Below are 22,701 nucleotides of genomic sequence, written 5' to 3'. Positions count from 1 at the left end.
TATTATAATATATTAATAATATATGAAGGGTATTAATATCTTGCTGCATCCAAAGGGCTGGATAGTTGTTTGCCTAAAAATAACTCTAAACCTAACCCTAATCATGATGTACACCCTAACCCTATCAATAATTCTAACCACAACGTAAACCCTAATCCTAACCGTGATGTAAATCCTAACCATAACCATAATTATAATCCTAAACCTAACTATAACCCAAACTCTAAACCCTAACCCAAACAATAACCCTAACGCTAAGCATGATGCAAATCTTAACCCTAACCATAACCTTGATATAAATACTAACATTAATCCTAACACCAACCCTTAATCCTAACCCTAACCATGATGTAAACCCTAACCCTAGCCATAATCCTAACCATAATTGTAATCCTAAGCCTAACCATAAATCTAACCCTAACTCCAACACCAACCATGATGTAAACCATAACCCTAACCTAACCATAACCATAAACCCTAACCCTAACAATAATCCTTAGCCCTAGACCTAACCATGATATAAACCCTAAACTATGCTAGCCCTAAACCTAACCATGATATAAACCTTAACCATAATCATAACCCTAAACCTAATCATAACCATATTCCAAACCATGATGTAAACCTTATCCTCGACCATAACACTAACCTCAACCACAACACTAACCATAACCATAATACATGCCATTAAATAAACTTTAATATATCTTAGATTTTAGTATTAGCTTTGATCTTGCAACACATATGTTATTAAAAATAGTCTAAATAGATATATAAAATTTAATATTCTCTTGCATAACAATAAAATAATATAATAGTATAATAATATTATAATATAATTTGTTTTAATAAAAAGATACTATATAATTATATATTAATTTATTTTATGTTTTCCATGTCGCACCACGCAACTGCCACTAGCATATATGTCTTAAATTTTAATTTGTCTTAAATTTTAATTTAATCTATATAACATACGTCGAGAGATATCCTTCTCCGGACATCTATTTCAATTTAGGGTGTAAAATTGATTAAAAATAGGCACATCGAGAAGGATATCTCTCAGCATATGATATATAAATTAAATTAAAATTTAAGACATATGCTAGTTTTAAATATAATCATATTATAATATATCTATATTTGTGATGATATTTCAATTATAAAGTATAATATATAATTATATAATTATTTTAAAAATAAATTTAAATTATATAAAATACAACATATATGAAAAATATGTTTTCATCTTCATACTTGGTTTTTCTTTCTTTGGTTCATCCAAACAAAAACAAAAAAACTATGTAGATTTTAGGATATTAAGATTATTATTAAGAATTCTATGATAACATTTTATATAGGGGAAGGGAATTTTGGTAATTAGAAGTCCACTAAAAAATATCTAGGGGCCAATAGCCACCTACTAGTATACCAAGTAGTTGGGAAAAAAGTTACTAACTAGACTAATTGTTCAACTTTATTGGTAAGAATAGAATACAATTACTAGGGCATTTGTGCACATTGGACCAGTTTTGCAAAATTTGTGGTTGTCAAAGCGAATAGTTAATGGGGTAATAGAGTATGTATTGAACGTTAAATCAAAATGATCAGCATTTGGAACATCATAACTATCCAAAAGGCAAAACAATAGATATAGCTTGCACTTATTAATAATTATATATTATGTTTTATAATAAAAATTATTAGATATAATATAATTTAATTTACAATTATTATTAAATTAAAAACCTAAAATTATATTCTCTATATTAATTTATTGGGAACATATTGTCGATATTGTCGATTCTTATATTGGGCAATAGTAATGAGGGTTTGTTTTAAGTGCCATGGTTATTTTTAAAATGTGATAGAGCATTTGAGACATGAAAGAAGAAATCAAATTGCTTTGACTTCTTCTCGTAATAGCCAATGAATAGATTTGGAGATACGGTGGTTTATCGGTCGCCTTCTTAAGTACGTACATTCCATGCAAGACATTATATCATACAAAGGGTGTAGCTAATATACTTTGGTCATTTGAATGTTATAAAATAGAGCATAATTTTTTATGAGAATCTATAGGAAATTGCAGGGAAATGAGCGCAATTTAAAGAAAATTGGACATAGTTTAGCATTAAGGCACTCTATCCTTTCATAGTTTTGTTGGTTTGGGCACGTGGATTGTTGCAGGTGGTGAGTGAGTATTGCAGACAGGCAAGCACTTGGTAGATGCTTTGACCCGAGCCAAGGTACTCGACATTGACATCCAGAAGCATTTTTTAAGCTCACTCTTTAGCTTCATGCCAATATGGAAGGGCAATTGATACTATCGAGGATTCAAAGAAGGAATAGATACAGCAAATTGTTCAAAAGTGGGCAGAGTAGCTGTTCTTTGGACCGCCAATACAGCACGATTCAGCAATGTTGTGGTGGGGCTAAATGGCAAAGAACACTCTGCTGGGCTCTCTGGAAATTAGAAATTGCATATTGAAATCTTCAAAAAAGAAAGAACATTCAAAATAAAAACGAATGTGCTAAAATTTTAGCATAGAAATTTGCACTTCATCTTTCTCCTCCCATCTTGCTCCGAACCAGTGTAGGCCTGGGGATGAAATGCAAAGAAAAAATTGACGAAATACAGTCGACGGGAAATTAGACTATAGTATTCAATGAAGTTCGAATTCTGTTCATTTTAAATGTGTATGTTTATCAAGATGAAATGACTATTCGATTCATCTTCTAGATGACTTATTCAACTCCTTATGTATCTATAATCATGAACAATAGTGTTGCAATGCATACATTATCTTCTGATGCCAACTATTATAATTCCCAATACTTTGAAAGGAGAAGTTGCTCATTTAGTGAGCTCTGCCGGAGTTCGTATTTTAGAGAAAGGGTTGTTTGTGTTTGTAAGGTGTGTGCTGTTGGTTGTAATGTAATTAATCTCTGATTTGGATGAGGTTGAAGTCTTGGTCTATGATTTGGTTGTAATCATTGTTTCATCTTCCCAAACAATCATCAATATTAGTCAACTATTGGCCATTGATCAATTTTCTCATAGCTTGAAATTCTTTTAGTTTCAGTATGTAGGAAATGTAAGGTACCCACCTAGTGGCTCCAATTTTTCGAATTATTCTGCAATTTTTAACATTCTTTTGATTATTCTGCTGTCTACGGCTTATCGTGGCTGTTGGAGCTTGTAATTTTGGTAAAAGGGGTTTTATACTTACTGTGTTTATGTAGATAGGTCCTATGTTATTGCTTTGTAATGAATTTGAATTTTTCTGTAGCACTTTGTTGCGCCCATTGTTTTTATCTTTCACTATAATTGTCAATATCAGTTTATTGCATAATAACTGGAGACTCGGGGTATCGGCAGTAGTATGTGGACATTCAAATTAAGGTATATGAGTAAATGAATAAGCTTATGGCTATATGATATACTTATAAAATCACCAGATTAAGTGGGTATGGAGATGGGATGCAGTCCTCCTCCCTAAACATACTTTTCTTGCTGTCTACTGCTTTTTTGTTATTATTATTTTCTTATGGAAGAATTTTTTTTTTCCTCAAATTGGTGAGAAACGGAAGCTCTTCCCCTCCGTTGCTGCTTGTTAATTGGCATCATTTTCTTTATCCGTATGCAGATACTTCATACTGCTGTTAGAGGCTGCTGGAGAATAATAATTTTGATTATCTTTGTTATTTGTCATTTATATGCTGGCGAGTCTAATGTTGTTGTTGACTGATTTTGATGCGTTTGAGTTTTGGTGTATGACATGGTATAGAGTTTTTGGTATTTCATTTTAATGGTGACGTGAGCAAAAAGTTCCATGATCTTTTATGCATCATTTTGGAAAGGTGCAGTCCTTTAAGCAAGAACACCAAGTTTAAGAAATGACGCATAAAAGAGAAAATTAAGAAATGAGTTTTTGGAATGGTGCAGTCCTTTAAGAGTTTGATCAGAAAAAAATTGCAACCCTTACCCTTTTAAACCTACTTTGGCCACACTGGTGAAACTAAGTGGTTTTATATTGCTCTCAATCCCATAATCAGATTTGACTGTTATCTATATATTGTTTTGGTTTCTGTATAATTTTATCAAATAAGTTTAATCTCTTGAGCACTTATGTAAAGCTCACTGGCAGATGTATTCCATAATATTTTCATATTACTCTGTGAGAATCTTGAAGGATTGCAACAATTCAGATGTGCAGGAACCTCTACTTTGCGGAAGATTTTTACCAACTCCCATTTCTAAGATTGTGTATATTCCATGCATCTGATATTGATTCAAAGAAAACAGAGGAAATGGGCATTTGTTATAAACAAGGGTGCCACGAACCATGTTATAAAATGGTTAGTGCAGAAGGAATTTCAGGACAGCATCATATAACATGTAAATGAAAGTAAGTAAAGATTTTTGAATTGCATCCCACACAACTACATAAACAACAAAATGAAAAATTTCCCATATAATGAAAGGAGAACACCCACAATATGGCAGTTATATCAACCAGTTTCAAGATTAGAGGAGAGCTATATGGTTACAAGTTCAACTTACAACAATAGTTCTGAACCATTACTAAACTCCAACATCTCATGAGTAAAATTCATGACTTTTTTCTATCCTAGGACAATGAAGATCTAGGAAAACAGAGGACAAAACTTGAAATAACGCAGAATCATGATTAGGGGATGGTGGCACATTGAATTTGAAAAACGATCAATTGCTCCGCAAATCAATCTATTTGCAGTTGAATTGCATCTGCCAATTGTTGGAACTAGCCAGTGTGTAAATATCTGCATTACTTTGTGTTGCTGGAAAAATTAAGAAAATCTGCATTTAGCAACCTACTTCGCTAAAAAATGTGGCTGTGCAAAATGGTATGTGCAGACTTAACCAATACTTACAATTGCCTTCTTCAAGTCAGGTTGTCAAAAATTAGAATATTAAAACAATATTTTCATGATCTTTTATGCATCATTTTGCTCTTTGTTTGGAAAGATCTACTTTTGAGACATTCTATTTTGATACTTCTCGAAATAATACTCCTTTTGAAAGAGAACCACCTCTTCGATAAATGGACGCTAGAATAAAATGAACATATATTATTTCTAAATGTGAATGCCATGGCAAAATATGGATCTGACTGTGCAATTTATGCAAATGAGAAGATGTATTGTTTTGTTGGTTCAGAGAAGGATCAAACCATTCTTAAGAGCAGTTATCCTTAGGCTGATCCTTCCTTATTTTGCTTTAATGATCTACGTTGATTTAAGTTTTGTAATTTCATTCTGTTTTGAAAACAATCCTGCATATCTTTGAAGAGCTTATGTCAAGTATGCATACATATAAGCATACTATATGCTTTAACTATATGCCTTACCAATTCCCTTGTCAATGTCCAGAATTATTACCATATGCTTTACTAATTCCCTTGTCAATGTCCAGAATTATTACTTAAATCTGAGTTAATCTTGTTAATCTTTTAGCATTCAATATCTTTATGTTATTTTATATTTAAGTCAAATGTTTGTGAGCAAAATCATGCAGCAAGCCCCACCACAATAACAAAAGAAAATGCCTCTCATGCACCTCGCTCAGGTTCAGGTGCATCTGTGAATTCATCTGCAAATGTTTTGCAAACCCACCTTACTTTTGATAGCTGGGAAAGGACTTCAAGTCTAAATAGTCAGATCACTGGTGGCTCAAACAGTCACAAGCGCCAGTTTTCAACAGAATCTTCATCATATCCTGTGGCCCAGTGGGCTAAGCAAAAGCCACCAAAGCATCAACGTACAAAAAGAACAAACTTGGTGCCACTAGTTTCAAATAATGACAATGTACCAAATTTTGTGGAGGGGTTTTCAAATCCTAAGTCTGTTGCTAAACCTGATTCAACTGAAAGTAATGTCCAAGGTTTTCTAATACACTCTTCCAAATAGAGTGCTCTCCAACAGAGCAGATTAAAGTCTAAAAATATCTCTTCTTTAGCTACATTCTCTGAAAGTGAGGAATCAGGAGCTGGTGACAAGTGCAAGGACAAGAACAAGATACAAGGAGATGCAGATGAAAAAAATCCAACCTCTTTGTCAAAAGGTTGGATCATTGGTTTTGCCCCCAAAGAAGACAAAAAATGTCATCAAAGAAGAAAGTGGAGATGGTGGGAGGGCTAAAGAAGAAAGAGGAGATGGTGTCTGGAGGCAAGGAAGAAATGAGGGAGATAGCACTCATCTTAGAGTGAAAGCTCCTCCAAGTGGAAAACTTGAAAATCCTGCAACAACAAAGCATCTGAGAAGCACGAGATCTGGTACTGATGAAGTGGCAAGGTGAGTAGTGTTATATTTATAGCATTCTATTTTTGTATGATTAAATGATCAAGAATCATTGAAAAGAAATGGCTATCATATATACATGAGTGATAGTAGCCTATTGCTTTGTTCAGTAAGACAGGTCAACATCTAACCAAGAAAACTTCATTGGATCGAAAGCCTCTTACACGGCCAAAGCGTCCAGTGAACAAAAAATTGCCAGATTGTATAGGCATGTTGTTCTTATGCTCTGAAAATTGAATATTTTTTCTATGAAACTTGAGAATCATTGTTCTATGGTGTAACGTGATGTTAACATTTGGCCGGTGATCTCTGTAGGGGAACTGAATGATGATCATGAAGAACTCCTGGCAGCTGTAAATGCTGCTAGTAATGCAAGTGGTATCATTTCAAGTCTTGTTGGATTAAGGATCAGAAAATTGGCAATAATTCAGAATAGTGCTACATAGGCTGATGTTGAGAATGCTAATTGCTATGATCCACCCTTTTGCTAAAATTTGCTTTTCTCCATAGGAAAGTAAAAGTTGGACATGAGATTCTGTTTCCATTCTTAACTTTCACAATAGAGATAGTTTGATTGAAAATTTTGAGGAAGTTTTGCCTAAGTACTGTAATATGTTCTTTGAGGTCAATAGAATCATACAATTGCCAAAGTTTCTGAAAGTCATCTCTGCTGCATAGAATAATTCTCTTCACAGTTTGCTGTATGACCTATAAGTAATTGTGGCAGATGTTGCATGCTTGGGACCCTTTTGGAAGCAAGTGGAACCATTTTTTGCATTTCTCACTCAAGATGACCTAGATTTTCTCAATCAACTGGTAACAGCATTCCCATGCATAACTCTGCGAACAAATATATTGAAGGGTTCCATTCTGAAAATTTACATAATTATGTTGTTTTCTTCAATTGGATTCTTGTTTCAGCTGATGTCCATGATACATATGGGTTGGTACATGCAGGTCAGAGAGGTAGAGGATGTAGATGCAACAATGATGAGTCCTGATAGTAATCAAACTGGAAAGGTGCAAGACTGCTTCATTCATTGAACATCTTAGTTTTAATTATACATGAGATTCTGAGTTTAGCAGACAATTTATAGTCTCGAAAATGACTCATTTACTGTATTAAATATTGTTGGTTAAGTGTCAAGGTTTCACACTGTATGCTGTTCATAGTTGTAGAGGTTTTGTGAGTTTGCAATTGCCTTTGATTTGTTAATATTGATTGTCTTGTAAAGATTAGTTTTTTCCTTCTGATTTTTTTATTGCCATCCTTTGACAAACAGTTTATTTCTTGCCAGGTGGATCTTATCTGTAGTACATGTTGTGACGTATTCACACATCGCCCCATTGCAAATGGGGACCCCCACTCTTTGCTTTCTAGGGTTGGCCCTTTTGGTTTTGTTGTTAGTCGTTTTAGTGTCTTAGCCTTTGCATTGAAGGGATTGAGTCAGGTGGATCTCCTCAAGAGGTCGGGTCAATTGAGTAATTAGGGGTTATTTAGATCATTCCTAGGGTGTTTTTTGTGTACTATCCGATCGCACTTCAAGTTGCTAAATCAAACCTTGGTTGAATGCATAATGTCCTCCTAGGTCCCATCCCTTACATCAAGGACTGAGCGAATTCGCCTTAAGAAGTCTGGAATGTCATCCTGATCTTCAAATGTCCTGAAATTTGGCTAAGTCTGGAATGTCATCCTGATCCTCAAATGTCCTGAAATTTGGCTAAGTCTGGAATGTCATCCTAATCCTAAATTTAACTAAGTCTGGAAAATTGAAGAATCCTCCAAAAACTAGATTTTGCATTATAACTCCTGGAGGTCCGAAACCACTCTCAAACATCTTGACAATATATATGGAATACAACTTAAAAGTATAAGTGATTCTTTCTTATACTTAAATGTTATATTCCATATATGAATCCTGACGGAGAGACTAACTTGTAAAATTTCACTCCTAAGCCTTCCAAAGGGTCTAAAGCGAATTTCCTTGGATCTTCTTTCCTAGTCCTAATTTGCATAAGAACCCTTGTCCTTATGGTGGTATGAAGAGAGCATTGATGTTTGCAACAAGGAGAAGTGATGAAAAGTGAGGAATTTCGACATGATTGCAAATTTTGCTCTTGACCCTTCCAAAGGGTCTAGAGCGAAATCATCCTTATTGCTTATTTCTTCATTAAGGACATCAAATAATGGACTTGAATGGCAAGGAGAGGATTCAAGAAGATAAGTCTAAAGCATGATGAGTGAAAAAGGTCAAGAAATTTGAGCCTAAACTTGAATTTCGCTCCTGACCCTTCCAAAGGGTCCAGAGCGAAATTTCTCAAGGACCTAAGATTTCACCTAAGTCATTGGATAGTTGGGTAAATTTGCATGACTATGGAAGGAAATGCATCAAGGATTGAGTCTAAGGCGAAGCCAAGTTGAAAAGAAGATGATTTGAGCCTAGAGGAGGAATTTCGCTCCTGACCCTTCCAAAGGGTCCAGAGCGAATTCCTCCATAAGACATCCTACCCAAACCTATGAACCAATCCTTGTCCCAGGCATTATTGAAGGCAAAGCACTTGTTTGGATAAGGAAATGTTGGAGATGAAGTCAAAATTTGAGCCTAAGTGTGAATTTCGCTCCTAACCCTTCCAAAGGGTCCAGAGCGAAATTCTTGAAAGACCTTATTTCCTCACTAAAACTTTGAAGTAAACGCCACATTGAGAGCAAGTTGACTTGATGATGATAGGAGAAGGCTTGAGAAGTTATATCCAAGGCAAGGAAAGGAGCAAGAGGGTGTGAAATGAGCTCAAAGACAAATTTCACTCCTGACCCTTCCAAAGGGTCCAAAGCAAAATTGCCCATAAGCACTATTTTCGTCCTTAATTAGACCAAAATCTTAGTTCCTTGGACATAGTTGGGAGTGGAGTGATATGTTCTTTCCTTTTGAAGCAATTGAAAGTGAAGGAGATGAAGGATTTTGGCCCAAAGTATGAATTTTGCTCCTGACCATTCCAAAGGGTCCAGAGCGAAATTCCTAAAAACACCTATTTTCTCCTTGTGTGAGGTCAAAACCTTAGTTCCTATGGCATGGTTGAGGGTAGATTGGTGCATATTTGCCTTGCAAGTTGGATTGGAGTTAAGGAAATGATGGGATCAAGCCTAAAACTTGAATTTCGCTCTTGACCCTTCCAAAGGGTCCAGAGCGAAATTCTCAAAACCTCCTTTTTCTCCCATTTTTGTGTCAGACCTAACATTGATAAGGATGGATTGAGCTTAAAGGTACCCCTAGGCATCCATTTGACTGAGTTGTGATCATAAAAAGTGAAGATTTTGAGCTAAAATGTGAATTTCACTCCTGACCCTTCCAAAGGGTCCAGAGCGAAATTCTTTATAGGTCCTGTCCTTGGCCATGGTCCAGAGCGAAATTCTCAAAAGCCTCTAATTTGCTCATGTTTGAGATCAAGATATGGATTCCTAAGGTATGGGTGGAGAGTACATTAATATAGTTTTGCCTTGAGATGCAATTTGGAGCAAGGAATGGAATTGTGTCTTAATCATGAAAATTGCTCCTGACCCTTCCAAAGGGTCCAAAGCAAAATCCTAAGGTAGCCTAATTTCTTGCAAAAAACACTTTGAAATTGGCATCACTTTGAGGGTAATTGAGTAAGATTGAGATGGGATAAAACATAAAAGCCAAGCTTAGAAGTGAAATTGAAGGAAATGGTCAAGATTTGTGCATTTGACAAAAATCGCTCCTAACCCTTCCAAAGGGTCCAAAGTGAATTTCACTATAGGGCCTGTCCCTAGAGAGGATCCTAAGCGAATTACATTTTGATGTCTTCTTGTTAATGATTTAAGCTAAGAAATGCTATGTTAGATAAATATATTATGTATGCTTAATCATCTTTTGGTTTGTTTTGCAGATGGAGGAGGATCAGGCCAAGACAAGGGCGACCTATTCCAATCTTATCATCATCAAGGACACTTCAAATGTATGGAGGAGGACTTCAAGTGTTCGGGAAAAGCATTGGGAGATTTCAAGTGTTCAAAGATTTCCAAGCTATCCTCAAAGACTCCATTCCACCACACAAAGGAACCACATGATGACAGAGAAGAATGACCCTACAAACACTTCAAGGCGAAGTATGCTACCAGAGAAAGAAACTTGACAGTGAGGAAGTCTCATCAAGCACATAGGGAATCAAGGGGTACATCATTCATCGCATCAAGGACGAAGGAGGATCAACCAAGGTCAGTGCAAGGGTACATTGAAGAAGCAAATAGTTTCAGAAGAGTTAATCAAAGTTAGCTTCTCAACATCACCAAATTGAGTATCAAAAGAGATATGAGCAAGTACCAGACAAGGTAGCGTCCCAGTCACTGTTCCTCCAGTCAGATAGGTCCACATCAGCATGTCCAGATTCAATGTACCTAACTCACTAATGATGGCACAAACTTCGGTGTACCTACCCCTGCTTCCTATTGGTCCACACTCATTGAATGTAATTTTCTCATTGGCTAAGGAAGCTTGTTATAACAAACCCCAATTAGGGTTTCTATCTTGTAATCCTAGCCATTGATTCTAAGTCAATCAAAGCCATCAATTTGTAAAGGTCTCTCTATATAAAGCTCTGGCTCTTCATTTGTAAAGGTTAATAGTTAGGAGTTAGCAAAAAGAGAATTGTCAATAGTGAATAGTCAGCTAATAGAATAGCATAGCAACTAGAGTAGATTTGGAAGAGAAGGCAAGAAATTGTTGCCTTGATTGTAAATGAACTCCATTTTCATTGAAGTTATGGTGAAATATGTCGTTTCTTTGCAATATGCATGGTCTCTTGTTGAATCTTCATTTTAGATGGTAAATAATTAGATTGAATGGAGAAAAATTGTTGAATGCACTCCCTTGGAATCCGCCTAGTCCAAACCACTAGCCTCTTGCTGACTGTAAGTGCGCCTTGCGTGGTCAACTGGCATAAAATGAACTTAATTTCAAGTCATTACACGTCTATTGTTCATGCATTACCTTGAATGGTGATTAGTGTTTGATGGTGTATGATTTGAATCTATTTGAAGCATCCCTAAGAAGATCGCACTAAGTTGGTGTCAGGTTGTTCAATCTGATGGTGAGAACCAGCCCAGTAGGACTCCACCTAGTCGTTCATCCATCTTCTCGCATTCTAGGTCTTAGAGTAGACTTTCTGAGCCTTTCATCTTTTGATATTTCTTTATCTTCCAGTTAGTATATAGGATTCAAGTTCCAGCAAATCAGATGCTCAGGCATTCGAATGTAAGTCCCCTTTGTGATTCTAGCATAATCGGATCAGACCAAATTGAGCTTATCCACGCGTAGAGAACCTACATATAGGAACCTTGGAGTTGCCTCGATTGATCCTTAGGCGAAATCTTCAGCATTCGGGGAAACTTTGTTCAAGAGAGGATAAGATACCTTGGTATTTTATTCTGTGTTCGCATGTGCATAAAAAACACATCAACAATACCCTGCCAGCAAATCCAAGTCTAAGTATTTCGAGTAAGCAAAGAAGTTTGGTGAATGAATGTGTGGGTAGTGAGTCCTTGAGGCCTTCTAGCAAATTGAGTGCTAAAGAGGACATCGAGAGACCTGGAAAAAATAGATGTTTTGACAGGATGCTTTAACTTTCTCAAAGACTGCTTTCAGCTTTAATTGTTAAAGAAGACTCTGGGGAAGTAAACAGAAGCTTCTATGATGGGCAGCAAGATGACTGCATTCTGTACCCAGATAAGGATTCTCCTTGTGGTAATTGTACTCAAATGGGAAGTGAGACTGAAAATGCAGGGAAACTGGAATTAGAGATACAGCCAGACATGGAGATGAAAAATTGGAAGCATCACATATTGGATTATTGTAACTATGACAGTCATTTCACTAATGAGCATCAGAATGATATGGCAGAAAATATTTGCAGTGATGATTTCAGGCAAGATGATATTGTAGTGCACTCAGAGGTTTTAGGTTTTAATGCAGAGTTTAGAGGCTTGGATGAACAACATATACATGGAGTCAAAATGAAACGAAATGACTTGCAATCCAATTGTCAAACTTTTGGATTGATTTCAAGCAATGCTGCATCTGACATGCAATCCCAAGATATGGATCTGGACCAGTGAATTTTATTGGAACTCCAAAGCATTGGATTATGTCCAGAAACAGTGGTATTTTTTCTAATTTAGCATCATCTCTATCATTGTTTGTGGAAGTTTTTGTATTATTTTATACTTTAAGATTACACGCATTCAGTTTTTAGTTTCCTCTACAATCTTCTTGTAATACATTACAATTTCCCTTTTTCAGCCATATCTAGCACAGAAGGAAGCTGAGGAAATAAAAACAAATATTTGTAAGCTTAAGGATGAGCTCCAGCAACAGGTAATTTTCATCAAATTCTCTAACAGTACACCAATATTTCCTCTTATTTCTTGCTTTTCTAAAAGTTGACATATCTAAGTTATAAAGAGTGATGGCAAAGTGGATATATTCAATAGATCCATGAGAAATAAAAGAATCCTCTAGGGAAAGGATACTTTTCAATGTTAATGTGATTGATTTCATTGTCCTATACATTAAGTGAATTTTTCTTTTATGTATTATGCAAGTTGTTTTTACGATCTTAATCAAAAGAGGTACCACTGGATATTTTCTGTTTGAGTATGTGTATACTATTGTAGTTAATGAATGTCAGAACAAGTATCTTACCATACTTTGTTGCCTCTCTAGGTATCTCAAAACAAGCATCATCTTCACAAACTGGAAAAGGCTGTCCTCAAAGGATGGGAAGTTGAAGAAAGGTACATTATTTTTTGCTAGTAAGAGATGTTCATTCAATAACATCGATATTGAATATCCTTGGTGTTCTTCACCTCATCACTTTGATTTTTGTTTGGCTAAGCACTACTCTACAATAATATATAGTTAAGCTTATCATTGGGCATGAATATATGCTTTGTATTGCCTCTTCTTTCTGTATTTTCTAACACATTATTGAAGGAAAATTGAGGTGCATCTTAATTGTAAGGAATTTTTTTGGTTAGTTTCTAGTTTTTCTATAGTACCTAATATTTTCTGGTTTGTTAATGATGTGTTAAGAGAGCGTGAAGTTCTTTGCATGAACAAGCTGGTGGAATCAGCATATAATAGGCACATGGTATGCACTCTAATAAGCTTATTTCAACTACTATTTGATTTGGTATTAGCTATTAGTCTCTTAATGCACACTAATTGCAGAGATTTATGCCAATCTTTTCAACATAACCTATAAATGTATTTAAGGTTTCAAATTGTATAGAACTCTTTGTATGACACTTTGATGCTTATTCTTTTCTTTGCTTGAGAGTAGTTCCTGGTTTAACAATTGAGAGTTTTACATGATCTATCTTTCAATAGAATTATCAAAATCCCTAAGTTTATAGGATAAAAATTATTCATTGTTTGGATAAGTTCTAGAAAGCACATATGATATATAAATGACTTGGCATTGCCAATAAGAAGACTACTGGCTCTTTATGTGTGCTTTACTCAGTGCAGTAACACATAATGACACATTTAGATAAACAGCAGGACCACTAGTGATACTTAAATATGACATCTTTAAATGACTATAGTATTTAGCATTATATTATATTATCTAAGTTGCCAGTTCAGGTTTGAATCTTGGTTTACATTCACGGATTTGATTCATTGAACCAGCAAATTTTTTGTGGGTTGGCTTCATTTTTGGGTTTGACCATATAAAAATTATATATACATATGCACTCATTTTTCATATCTCCTCAAAGCATGGATGTATAAATAGTAAACAATAAATAACATATTCTTAATAAATAAATAAATCCTTACCACCAAGTTAAAAATGTTGGTGTTGGAAATAAGCCACACCTGGACCGACGATGGACTGGTCCAAGAGGGACCAGTAGCTCAGTGGTAGAGCACTCCAGCAGCATATGGAAGGTCCTAGGTTCGAGTCCTAGCTGGTCCATGTCTCAACATGGTATCAAAGCCAGGTCCAAGCTAGGAGCCCCAAGCACAAGAGAGGTGTGGCTTAAGGGGGGTGTGGCTTAAGGGGGGGTGTTGGTGTTGGAAATAAGCCACACCCGGACCGACGATGGACTGGTCCAAGAGGGGCCAATAGCTCAGTGGTAGAGCACTCCAGCAGCGTATGGAAGGTCCTCGATTCGAGTCCTAGCTGGTCCATGTCTCAACAAATAATAGCCATAGAAAATAGAGTAATAAACCCTTTACAATTTAATAAGGACTCTATTACTAAATTTAATAATAGTCACAGAAAATTATATTGTATAACAATTTTGTTTTGATTAAAATAAAACAACATTCACCAAAAAATGGGAGGGTGGTAGAGAGGCACACACCCACAAAGTCTAACTGGACAAAGTCCAAACAAAATACAATAAAACAAACAAAGGGCTAAGCACAACCAAAGCCTAAGTGGCTACTACAAACCCAAAAGAAAGGGGATCTTTATCATCTGGTTTGCCCCAGACATTAGCAGACCTAGCATCATCTATTGGCTCCCACTTAATGAGAGTGCCTTCTTCTTTAGGAGGGTTGTTCGCAGGCTACTGAATGTGGGATGGATAGATAGCCAAAACCAACCAAGGAAATTTGCCCAAGTCAAGCCAACCAAAACCAACTCCTCTCCCACAGGGAGAGGCAGAGGGCGTCTATTGCCAACCACAGCGAGGAGTGGTATTCTTAGGATCATCAAACAATTTTAATAGTAGTCATATGATTATAGATTTAATAATAGTCATAGAGATAACAGTATTACCCTAATGTCTCTTAAAAATTACACCCTCTTCTGCTTAGCCTACTTTGCCTTCCTCGACATGTTTAGTTGCTAGGGATCTGCCTCCATCCCCCTCTCCTATAGATTTTCCATCACTACATGTGGGAGCTTCTGTGTTTATGCAAAATGACTTTTCTCCGTGTTATATGGGGCAAAAATTTGAATGTTTCTCTTGTTCATAATGGTACACCTGATGGTAGTCTCCCTACCAAATCAACGGTTTCATCATAGGGAAAACATGAGTCTCCTACACATGACAACTCGAATAGAACTTCTTTTGCAAAGATCATAGATATTGTTTTAATGATTCTTTCTCCCCATGAGTCTACTAAGCTACACCACACTGACTCCAAGGTTTTTAATTTTACATGTGAAGATTACTCCAAAGTACATATTTCTTCAATGGCATAAACTAGTTTCTTGTAGAAATGAGCAGGAAAAAGATTGGATTTGCCCCAAATGAACACAAACGTTATTTTTAAATCATCAAAATTCACAGGATTTCTTTTGGATTCTGCAAAACTTGTGAAATGCAGTCTGGGTTTGCTTGGATTAGTTCAGGTAGAATCCACAATGATTCTCCTACCTCTTGAGCGATTCTACTCCCAGATTGACCTAGATTATGAATCAGGTTTGAACCGGACCCAGATATGCCTGCATATTCCACAAATGCAGCAATAAAGCACCAATTGATATTTCCATAGTGATCTATACTCTGAACCTTTCTGGTAGGTTTAGATTGTGCCACCTGAGAGTTCTTCATACCATCTCTAGTATTTGAACACTGAAAATTGCGACAGAGTGTTCCTTGTGAAATGATTTTCCTTTCAAATACATCATTCAATAAGGTTCAGGTGCCAATTCATGGCTGTGATTGCAAACCTAGGTTTCTTGACTGAATTGTTTGCCTGTTAGCAGGGCAGATCTTCTCTCAGTGTCCGTTAGACTATTTTAATATTTTGTCTTGACCTCTTGAGATTTCTTTCTAGTACACTTTGTATGCTCATGAGCTACAAGAGCTTCCATCAAATTTCAATGTGTTGCTCTGTGAAGCCTTCTCAGTAACATTAAATAGATTGTTTTCTAAACAATTCTTCTGCTCATGGTCTCGCTATATATCTCTTTTATAATTTATTGGCACAGAGCCTATCTTATATGTAGTTAAGGAAATTCAAATCTTTTGTGAAATTAGGTTTTTTTTTTAAAAGCCACAGCCAAGTCAGACACCATTTTGACCTATGCCACTTTCAATATGGAATCTTAGAATGGCAGTTCTTTCCACTCAGTTGCTTGGAATAATTCAATAATCAATTAAACAGTTAAATAGATGTTCAGAGTGTATTAGTATATTTTTCCAATTTTAATTGTTCCTCCACCTTTGATATACCCGTGTCCTACTTTTTTAATTGTGGTTTTTGTCATTTGGTGTTTATCTTATGTAATCGTAAATCAATCGATCTTTATGGATTGCTTTTATTTATTTATGTTTCTATGTTTTCTTATTTTTGTTCTGGAAATTTGTGTATAGTAAGCGTGCATTATGTGGAGACTGGACAGGCTTTCACATTTCAAGAAAACATATCTTAACTTAAAACTAAATGTAATGTTATGTAAATATATTTCAATTCTAGCTCATCCCTCTTATGCAGTTGCTATGATAAAGGCTAAATTTGTTAATATACTGAATGTGACTGTGTTAGGCACTACAAAATTGTTTGTAATTTCTACTTATATCAGCATAAATGACTTACTGAAAACTATCATATAGAAATGACTGTCTATTTTTATTATTAGGTTTTCATATGAAAGAATTGTTTTTCTCACAGGGATTGGGAGGAACCAATGCATCCGGTTGTAAGAGTGCAAGAAACAAAGTTATGAAGCAAGCTACTGTGGATTTTTTTAAACAAACACTAGCTAAGTGTAGAATGTTTGAAGAGACTGGAAAGACCTGCTTTGCAGATACATCTTTAAAAGAAAGAATGTTCTCAATATCCTCAAAGGAGATGGTTAAAAAATTAGGTGGCGATGCTGTCAAAGGTGACACTGCAAATATTCTAGCTGACAATGCCCATGCTCTCTCAGATATCAAAACATCAGGTGTTGTACATATGTGTGCTGAATTTTGCCATTCCATTCTGGTTTATGGGGGATATTCTCTACCAATGCTTATAGTTGTTATCTTATTATTAATGGCATAAAAATGATTAATGTAGACATATATTATGAATAGATATTTAATGTACAGTTCTTTTGCATTAAAAGTTCGCAGAGTCTTGCTACCCTAAAGTGGCCTCAGGAAATGTGTCGTTTAAAGGCCACAAGTGGTCGACTAAGTGTGACATTGCTAATTTTAAAGAGTAACATAAATGCATTCTTTCACTGTTGTGTTTGCAGCTAATCCTACCGTCCCTTCAGAGCAAGCTGCTCATATTATTGACCAGCATACACAGAAGCTGGAGAATGAAGATAGGGAATTATGTAACCCAACACAAAGGGCAGCTTCTTATCCAGAGCAAACTGTTGTGAAAGATAAGGTGCAGTCAAAATGTTTGAAAAAGAGAGAACTGCTCCATGAAAAAGTTAATGGCAGTGACATTCTAAGGGATGCAGCTGCTCTTGGAACTACTCTACTTGTTGGGGCTAAAGGAAAGCACATTAAAAGAGACAAAGAAGGCAAGGTGCAAACCAAAGAGATCTTAACCAGATCTGGTCCCACTAAGAGTGGTCAACCTGATCTGGACAATGCCAAGGTTGAGAGGAAAAACAAACTTAAGCCAAGGCAAAAGACTGCTCAACTGTCAGCTGCAGAAAATGGCCTTCTTGGCAAGCCAGCTGAAGCACAGAAGCACAAAAGCCCAAGGTTGAGAGGAAAAACATACTTAAACCAATGCAAAAGGCTTCTCAGCTGTCAGCTGAAGCAAATGGCCTTCTTGGCAAGCCAGCTGAAACACAAAAGCCCAAGGTTGACACAAAAAACAAACTTAAACCAAGGCAAAATACTGCTCCATTGTCAGCTGCAGCAAATGGCCTTCTTGGAAAGCCAGCTGAAGCACAAAAGCCATTGTTGACTACAAATTATTGTGAAAAAATAAGTGATAAAATCGTTAAATTGAAAGATGAATTTCCTTCATCACAGATTTCCATTGCTGATGATGATGGATCCCATGATAATGACCCTATAGATTTGTCACATTTGCAACTACCTAATATGGAAGACTTTGATTTTGGAGGAGAAAGATTTGAGTTCTTGGTTGAACTTTGAGGATGATGACTTGCCAGATGCTAATGATGATCTTATGGGCCTTGCTGTTCCAATGGATGATATAACGGACCTGAACATGTTCTAATAACAAGATGGAGCTACTATCATGTGTGACTTGAAGCTGTTTAAAGAAGCAGCTGTACAAGGTGACCACTGACATAGATTATCTTTGTTCTGGATACTTATATCATATTGGAAAAGTAAAATTCTTTTGGAGATCTCTTGGTTGGGAGCAAACTTGTGTTTAGCCATTCATCACAGAACTCCATTGCTGATGATGATGGATCCCATGATAATGCCCCTATAGATTTGTCACACTTGCAACTATCTAATATGGAAGACTTTGATATGGGAGGCCAAGATTTGAGTTCTTGGTTGAACCTTGAGAATGATGGTTTGCTAGATAATGCCAGTGATCTTATGGGTCTTGCTGCACCAATGGATGAGCTAGCGGACCTGAACATGTTCTAAGAACAAGATGGAGCTACTATTGTGCATGACTTAAAACTTGAAGCTGTTAAAAGAAGCAGCTCTCAGAAGGCAACAACTAACGCAAGTTACCTTTGTTCTAGATACTTGTGTCATACTAGAAAAGTAAAATTATTTTGAAGGTCTCTTGGTTGGGAGCAAACTTGTTTTTAGCCATCACAGGAACTGCTCCTGTTGTAACCAAGTAGCAAATTGTTACTGCACCAGTCTTGGTTTTGATCTATGCAAGAAATTTTTTCCTAAATCTAAGCTTATGACAAGCATTCAATCCTGATCATTGCTTTCAAACAAGATCAAGAAGCAGAGTGGATAGTGCATTCATTCTGTGTCACAAATAATTGCTGATCATGATTTTTGATATGGCCATCTCTTACAAGCTGCAGAAGCTGTATGCATTTAAATTCAGTTCTTTAGACTTGAAAAATTTCACAATTTGTGTTATGGACCTCTCTGGCCTGGCCTCAGAAGTCATGTACTGTATGTTTTCTATTTGACTGGTTCTATTACAGACTGAATTTCCTGAGAAACTGACTTCGAATTTATCTTTCTGTAGATGCTCAGATGTGATTTCCTTCTCTATAACAAATCAATTTCTGCAACAATTAAGGGAATCTGTTCACCTTTGAATCCCAAATTCAACTGTTGTACTGGTTCAGAAGCATTCCACTTATGAGTCTTCCAATGCATATATACCAAATCTGCTAAATTTGTAACGAAGCAACTTCACATTCCCAACCTTTGAAATTGAAATTTGAATTTTGACAGTTTCAACAAAAGCTGTCAATCATAATAAGACCAGAAATTCAATGACAAATCAGTTTTTGTTTTGCGCTAGTGCATCTGTTACAGCCAAACCAAACTTTATGTTTGTAGCATCCTTCAAGCAAATGCTATTTTGTATTAAATCAAGAAGCTGTCTCTCTAGACCCAACAAGCTTCCAATTTAGAGTTTGTTGAAACATGAGTTTACGGTTCACAAATTTAAGTCCAATATTCAATTTTCTTCATGAATGTTGCAGTTCTCAGCCATTTCCAAAGATGGAATATGTGTTCATATCCTCAGGTTAAGCCATCCATTTCAAAATATTTTAATATTAGTTCCCTGAGCTTTAGTTAGAAGTCAGAACTGTATTATGCCATACACTCCTTTTGCAAGTTCAGAATACGTTTCTCCTCTTCCATGCCATAAGTGGCTCCATGTTGTAGTTGGATAATCTAATTCCCCTAAATATATCTTATTGTGCACAGATGTGGGCAGGACGTTGAGGCAAAACATAAGATGTTGCTACTGTTATAAGCTTCACATGATGAGTTGGGGTGGTGTTCTCAATAAATCGGGCATCCCTATTTTCAATAAGTCGCCTTCAATTAGAGATATGGATTGGATAGAAAAATGTGATATTCTACTGCAAGAAACATTAACAAAAAGAAACTGAGAAAATATAAATTCAAGCATTTTATGATTTAAGCTGTTTTGGTTCAGCCATCCATATCATAATGTTCTAATATTGATGCACTGAGCTTAGTTGGAAGTTAGGTCTGCAATATGATGTAGATTCTTTTTCTAAGTTCTGAATACATTTCGCCTCTTCCAAAATTTAAGTGGTTCTTTTTTGTAGTTAAATTAATTCATTTTTATAAATCTGACCATGGACAGATGTAGGGTAAGGTGATGCTATGGTTATAAGCTTAAAATGATGAGCTCTGGAGTGTTAATTACATATAAGGATTGGTTGGAAAGTATGATATTCTTCTGCCAGTTGTATTAACAGAAGAGTGCCGAGAAAATAACATTTGAAGGTCTGCTGGGTTAATTTATTTCTAACTTGTAATATTGTGGCTGCCCATTCTTATCTATTAAATAATATCACAATATTGTGGCTGCCCATTCTTATCTATTAAATAATATCAAGTGTAAAAGATGATATTTGTAGAAGAAAGCAAGGAGAGGATTGGAATTCCTGAAACAGGCCTCAGGGTTGAAGGAGACAGAAGGCATAGCCTCTCTCAACACAATAATATCTGAAGCTACGAGTATGAGTAAGAAATATGAATTTATGCTTGTTAAATATATAGTTCGTCTAAATATAGCACAGCTAGTAGACACATTAAATAAAGTAGACAATGAGTTGATAGAAGATAGATAAAACAATCTATGAATAAAAACAAAAGACCAGGGGGCTTTGCATGTAATCCCCTGTACATTTATGAGTTGTATAATGGTTTTTCCAAAATGCAGCTGAACGGATGATTTTTTTTGGAGATATTACAATATAAAGGACACGTTCTCAAAACTGTAATTTACTGGAAACAAAAAAGATTATTGTGATTGTTTTTATGAAGGAAACAAGATCAACCGTAAGCATCATTCTGTGAATTGATGATAAAACTCCAATAGAACTGTAAAATTTTAAAAGAAAATGATATAACAACTTCAAAACTGAAAGCCACTAGGGTCTTTGAACCCTCAAAAGAATTAGATGTGCATCCAATGCCGAACTGCAACTAACCACTTATGTTGGGATAATTGAGGGATATCTTCTAACCACGCATAGCGACAAGACAATGTAGAGCGATACGCTAATGAAACAGTTTTGAAACAATAATTAGAGCTAATAAGCATTGATATTAGTCTGAAACAACATAGATTTGAAAAAATATAGGTCTCTGGTACATCAGATCTGATTACAAAACCTGATTCGTAAGCTTTCCTTCAACTGTTGCCAAAGTATGGCTTTAAACAGCAATGATAAGACTATGAAATCCTTCAGTTTAATGAACAAATAGTTAGTGTGCATTTTGGAAAGGGTGTTGTCACCTATCAAGCCAGACCTGGGTGTAATCGCGTCACTCCTTCCTGATCAAATGTTTAGTAATGCAGGGAGGATGCCTTTCTGGGGAACGGAAGAACCCAAATCTGTTTTTTCGGATGTCTGTAGACTTATTCTAGTAGTTTCGTGATACCCTGGTTTTGGTCTGGTGCTGGCGAAGTGATTAACCTACCGTTGCCCTAGTTTGCTGCCAATGTTTTAGTGCTCCTTGACACTGTTGTGTTGGTCTATAGACTAATATGACACCTGTGATATAGTGATTGGTCACCCAACACTCCTAAAAATGGCTGCTCATGAAGCTAGAGGGTGGCGTTGTCCTCATAAGCCCTAGATCTCCTTCAACTAATAGATGTGCCTACTCACTAATGTCAACTCTTCCCTGTAATGGCAGAAATGGGTTTTGTTTAGAGGGTTTCATCGTCCTAAGTTAGGGGAGAGGCGATCAGTAGTTGAATTGGGTCTAATAGTCGTTATAGTAATTGTACTCATAATATCCAATCTTATCACAAATTTATATTATATATTATAAATAAATAATCCATAGGTAAATAAAAAAGTAACCAAATGTTTGTCAAAATAGACCTATACTTGAACACATAAAAACTTATAAATGTTATATAAAAAAGTACAAATATACATTTTTTAACAAGTGAAATAAATAGTTTTTTATTTGAAATAGAATATCATAACTATCCACTATAAGTGTGTCATTTAAAAAATAAGATGTTCATTTAATAAAAATAAGATACTTGATGTAGTGTCATAAAATTGCGCCTCCTGCAATTTTAACCACATTCGAAGTCCTCACTTTGGCGACGGCATCCTCCTTTCTAACCAGGACCTTTTTCTGCATGTTCACCCCATTGACCCCTTCCTGTTTGAGCCCTGAGATAGCCTCAAGACCTTGCTCGATCCCCAAGATAGGGCAGGATAGGGTCATGGCGCCCCTGT

General features: G+C 35.9%; 1 long non-coding RNA gene across 2 annotated transcripts; it reads right to left on the bottom strand.

The window, feature by feature from the left end:
• Positions 1-4,453: 4,453 nt before the first annotated feature.
• On the bottom strand, positions 4,454-22,164 carry LOC131055852 (uncharacterized). 2 transcript variants are annotated; one of them, XR_009108535.2, is made up of 3 exons: positions 21,614-22,161; positions 21,430-21,499; positions 4,454-4,824 (listed from the first exon to the last, which is right to left on the bottom strand). It is a non-coding gene; the product is annotated as an uncharacterized LOC131055852 (long non-coding RNA). The 2 variants fall into 2 exon arrangements; XR_009108536.2 differs by lacking the exon at positions 21,430-21,499 and having other exon boundaries at positions 21,614-22,164.
• Between the last annotated feature and the right edge of the window lie 537 nt (positions 22,165-22,701).

This window comes from Cryptomeria japonica, chromosome 11, assembly GCF_030272615.1.
Source record: "Cryptomeria japonica chromosome 11, Sugi_1.0, whole genome shotgun sequence".
In the NCBI taxonomy this organism is placed as follows: domain Eukaryota; kingdom Viridiplantae; phylum Streptophyta; class Pinopsida; order Cupressales; family Cupressaceae; genus Cryptomeria; species Cryptomeria japonica.
The sequence above is the reverse complement of the archived record's forward strand: the minus strand, read 5'-3'. Positions and strand labels throughout refer to the sequence as shown.